General features: G+C 39.1%; 1 non-coding gene across 1 annotated transcript; it reads right to left on the bottom strand.

The window, feature by feature from the left end:
- Positions 1–602: 602 nt before the first annotated feature.
- On the bottom strand, positions 603–709 carry LOC116117176. Its single transcript, XR_004125922.1, has one exon. It is a non-coding gene; the product is annotated as a small nucleolar RNA R71 (small nucleolar RNA).
- Between the last annotated feature and the right edge of the window lie 4,786 nt (positions 710–5,495).

Here is a 5,495-nt window from a genome sequence, read left to right as displayed (position 1 = left end):
TAGCTAGATTGTAGCTTTATTTTTCTTTGTTTAATTGTTTTTAGTTTAATTTTTTTTGTTGTTGTTCTTTTTGGTTGGCTTGTAATCTCACTTTTTTTCTCTTTCTGTGTAGTTTATGCGAAGAGCAAGATGTCGGCCAGTGGTTCCTGTTGATCCTGAAATTGAAAGAACCACTAGAAGACTTAACAGAGAAAGAAGAGAAAGAGAGGCCATAGTTGTTGAGATGGCAGAAAATAGAACACTAAGGGAATTCTCAGTTCCCACAGTTAAAGGCAGTGGGTTGAGCATTACTAGACCAGCGGTACAAGCCAACAACTTTGAGATAAAACCGACAATCATCTAGATGATCTAGCAGTCGATACAGTTTAAAGGGGATTTGAAAGAAAATCCAAATCTACACATAGCCAATTTTTTTGGAGATTTGTGATACTTTCAAGTCAAACGGAGTGTCAGATGACGCCATCAGATTGAGACTGTTCCCATTTTCATTGAGAGATAAGGCAAAGGGAAGGTTAATGGCACTACCATCAAGAACAATCACAACATGGAATGATTTAGCACAAAAGTTCCTAACCAAATTCTTTCCTCCAGCGAAATCGGCAAAGTTGAGAAATGGTATCACATCGTTTCTACAGGAAGAGTCAGAATCATTGTATGAGGCTTGGGAGAGATACAAAGAATTACTGAGGAGGTGTCCACATCATGGGTTGCCAGTTTGGATGCAAGTCCAAACGTTTTATAATGAATTGATGGTGAATGTGCAAACTATGGTGGATGCAGCCTCGGGAGGAGCACTGCAGAATAAGACACCTGAAAAAGCTCATGAGTTGCTTGAAGTTTTAGTGAGTAACAACTATCAAAGACCGAATGAAAGGGTGCAACCGAAGAAATCTATGGGTCTTCATGAAGTTGATGCATACACGACTATCTCAGCCCAACTCACAGCATTTCAGAAACAGTTGGGAAGTATGCAGGTAAATTCTATTCAAGCTCCTCAACTAATTTGTGAATTTTGTGTAGGTAGTCATGTGAGCAGTGAATGCCAAGTGGGGAACACATTTGCTTCAGCGTCTTCATCATCGGAGCAAGTTAACTACTTGGTAGGAAATCTAAGGCAACCGAACAACCCGTACTCCAACACATATAATCTTGGTTGGAGGAATCATCCAAACTTGTCTTGGGGCAATCAGAACCAACAGAATCAGCAAAACAATCAATGGAACCAAAAAGTATTGCCAAACAACCAAGCAGGGGTGAACAATCAACCAGGAGAGCAAAGAGTGACAAAATTGGAGGACATGTTTGGAAAGTTTATGCAAGAGACCACAGGTTTTATGAATGAGACGAGGACTAATTTCAGAAATCAAGGGGCATCCATTCGGAACTTGGAGGTACAAATGGGTCAATTGGCTGAAAAGCTAAATGAGAGACCACAGGGGTCCCTACCGAGCAACATAGTGACTAACCCACGTGAGGAAGCAAATGCAATAACTCTGAGAAGTGGGACAGTGTTGGAAGAAGTAAAACAATCAGGGAAAGAAGGAAGCCCACCAAAAGAAAAGGAAGATTCTGATGAGGAAGTTGATGAAGAGATAGTTGCTGAAGAGAAACCAACCAGTTCTAAGGTTGATGAACAAAAGTGGGAAGAGAGGCAAAGACAAAAGAAAGAGAAATTGCCATTTTTCAAGATACCATAAAAGTTGGCACATCACACTCCTCCCGTGCCTTTTCCTCAAAGACTCAAGAAAATGAATCAGGATAAGCAGTTTTCCAAATTCATTGAGATATTTACAAAACTACATATTAACTTTCCTTTTATAGATGCATTGTAACAGATGCCGAGCTACGTGAAATTTCTCAAGGAGATTTTATCAAACAAAAGGAAGTTAGAAGATGAGGAAACAATGATGCTCACGGAAAAGTGCAGCACCATTCTCCAAAAGAAGCTACCCTCAAAACTCAAAGATCCAGGGGGCTTTACTATTCCTTGCATTATAGGAGACATTACTTTTGATCGAGTATTGTGTGATTTAGGTGCAAGCATCAATCAAATGCCTTTTTCTGTTTTCAGGAGATTGGGAATTGGTGAAGTGAAGTCAACGACCATGTTGTTGCAGCTTGCAGATAGATCCATCAAATATCTGAGGGGTATAGTCGAAGATGTGTTGGTGAAAGTGGACAAGATTATCTTTCCAGTAGATTTTGTTGTTTTGGACATGGAAGAGGATAAGGAAATTCCTCTTATTTTGGGCCGAACATTTTTGCCCACGGGAAGAGAACTTATTGATGTGCAAGAAAGGAAGTTACTGTTAAGAGTGCAAGATGAAACAGTAACGTTCAATGTGTTTGAAGCTATGAAGTTTCCATCCAAGTCGGATTCGTGCTTTAGTGTTGATGTGGTGGATAAACTAGTAATAGAGGCTATTGAAGAGAACACTTCACAATTGCCTCTAGAAGCTTGTATTGCCTAATAAAAAATAGTAAAGGTAGATGAGTCGGCGAAGAATGAATGTGCTAGATTGTTGGAAGCACTTCAGCCGATTGATGAGAGTCGAGATCTAGAATTTAAGGAATTTGATTTTAAAAAGGAGAAGGAAAAGGAAAAGGAAAAGGAAAAGGAAAAGGAAAGAAAGGAAGAACCTCCGAAGCTTGAAATGAAGCCTTTGCCTTCCCATCTCAAATATGTGTATCTTGGTGAAGCAGAAACCTTCCCAGTAGTTATTAGTTCAAGGTTGAGCAAATTGGAAGAAGAGCGGTTGATTCAGGTATTAAGAGAACATAGATTAGCAATTGGATGGACTATTTCGGATATTAGAGGCATCTCTCCATCGTTTTGTATGCATAAGATACTTATGGAAGATGATGTCAAGCCTAAGGTGCAACCACAACGGAGACTGTATCCTTCGATGAAGGAAGTGGTGAGAAAGGAGGTGGTGAAACTTCTAGATGCAGGCATAATTTATCTTATTTCTGATAGTCCATGGGTGAGCCCGATGCAAGTGGTTATGAAGAAAGGAGGTATCACAGTGATAAAGAATGAAAGCAATGAATTGGTACCAACTAGGATGGTCACAGGCTAGAGAGTATGCATTGACTACCGAAAATTAAATGAAGTGACAAGGAAGGATCATTTTCCACTTCCTTTCATCGATTAGATGTTGGAGAGATTGGCAGGGCATGCTTATTACTATTTCCTAGATGGCTATTTAGGATATAATCAGATTGCCATCGCTCTTGAGGATCAAGAGAAGACGACCTTCACTTGTCCTTATGGAACCTTCGCTTACTGAAGGATTCCCTTTGGGTTATGCAATGCACTAGCCACATTTCAGAGATGCATGATGTCTATCTTTGGTGATATGGTGGAGCAGTTTATAGAAGTCTTCATGGATGACTTTTCTGTTTTTGGTTCATCTTTTGACAATTGCTTATCTAATCTTTCACTTGTTTTGCAGCGATGTAAGGAGACGAACTTGGTGCTCAACTGGGAGAAGTGCCACTTCATGGTCCAGGAAGGAATAGTGCTTGGTCATAGAATTTCAAGGGATGGCATAGAAGTGGATCGAGCAAAAATAGAAGTGATTGAGAAGCTACCACCACCCTCAAATGCTAAAGCAGTTTGGAGTTTCTTGGGCATGCGGGGTTTTATAGACGGTTTATCAAGGATTTTTCTAAGATCTCTAAACCCCTTTTACAATTTATTGATTAAAGATGTTGCTTTTGATTTTAATGATGAATGCATGCATGCCTTTCAAACTCTAAAAAAATTATTATCTGCACCTATTATTGCAATTCCCGATTGGGGACTGCCATTTGAATTGATGTGTAATGCTAGTGATTTTGCACTAGGAGTAGTGTTAGGACAGAAGAAAAACAAAGTGTTGCATGTAATTCAGTATGCTAGCAAAACACTCACTAATGCACAATTGAATTACACCACCACTAAAAAAGAATTATTGGCTGTGGTTTTTGCTTTTGACAAATTTCGTTCATATTTGCTAGATGCTAAGGTGATAGTCTACATGGACCATTCAACACTCAAGCACCTATTGGCAAAGCAAGAAACGAAACCTTGGTTGATAAGATGGATCCTATTGCTACAAGAGTTTGAGTTAGAGATACGAGATAAGAAGGGGTCGAAAAATATGGTAGTGGACCATTTGTCAAGGATTGAATGACCAATTTAGGGAAATGAAGAATAAACCCAAATCAGAGAAACTTTTCCGGATGAGAAATTGATAAGAGTGGAGGAAGTACCATGGTATGCAGATTTTGCAAACTACTTGTCATCGAGAGTGCTCCTAATTGGCATGACTTTCCAACAAAAGAGGTTGTTTTTTCTCAAATTTGAAGTATTACTTCTGGGAAGAGCCATTTCTGTATAGACATTGTGCTGATCAGATGATACGTAGATGTGTCCCGAAAGAGGAAATGGAGAGTATTCTATGGCATTGTCATGAGAGGGAAGTGGGTGGCCATTTTGGAGGAGCTAGGACAACAGCCAAGGTTCTTCAATCTGGGTTTTATTGGCCAACCCTTTTCAAGGATTCTTTCTGGATAGTTCAGGAATGTGACCAATGTCAACGGGGTGGAAATATTTCAAAGAGAGATGAGATGTCATTGAACAATATCCTAGCAGTTTAGTTGTTTGATGTGTGGGGAATTAACTTCATGGGTCCATTCCCAAATTCTTTTGGGAACACATACATTTTGGTAGCGGTGAATTACGTATCGAAATGGGTGGAAGCAATCACATTGCTATCCAATGATGCTAGGGTGGTGGTTAATTTTGTGAGAAAGAACATTTTCTCAAGATTCGAAGTACCACAGGCAATCATCAGTGATAGAGGATCGCATTTTTGCAACACGCAATTAGATGCACTGTCAGGAAAATATGGAGTGAAACATAGAGTTGCAACACCATACCATCCACAGACTAGCAGGCAAGTAGAACTGTCAAACAGAGAACTTAAAGGAATTCTATAGAACACAGTTAATGCATCTAGGAAGGATTGGTCACGGAAATTAGATGATGCATTGTAATACTCACTCTCTAGCTAGTATACTAGGAAAATAACAGTAAAACTCAGAAAATATATATAAGAAAATATACATGTAGATGAGTTTAAAATAATCGCCCCATAACTAATTTTTCTTTAAATACAAATCTTTATAAAATATAATAAAGTTACAAAACATCAACTCAACAGTGTTGCCCAATCCTTCCGCTGCGTGACGTTCCAAGCAACCGCATCTCACCTATAACCTGCAAAAACATTGAAAACAACGGGGTGAGCACTAATTGCTCAATAAGTAAACCTGCTATGCTACTCTTGTCTCTCCGTTGCTTAAATTCTGAATTTCTTTCCTTACATCACACCTTTCTATTCTTCTCTGTTCTTTCTCTGTTCTTTCTCTATTCTTTCTCTGTTTTTCTCTATTCTTTCTCTATTTCTAGTTTCTCACTACTCATGATAATAGGCATGGTATCATGC

The sequence above is a fragment of the Pistacia vera genome, unplaced genomic scaffold, assembly GCF_008641045.1.
Source record: "Pistacia vera cultivar Batoury unplaced genomic scaffold, PisVer_v2 Contig80, whole genome shotgun sequence".
In the NCBI taxonomy this organism is placed as follows: Eukaryota; Viridiplantae; Streptophyta; class Magnoliopsida; order Sapindales; family Anacardiaceae; genus Pistacia; species Pistacia vera.
Note: the sequence above shows the minus strand (reverse complement) of the source record. Positions and strands in the feature narration are given on the sequence as shown.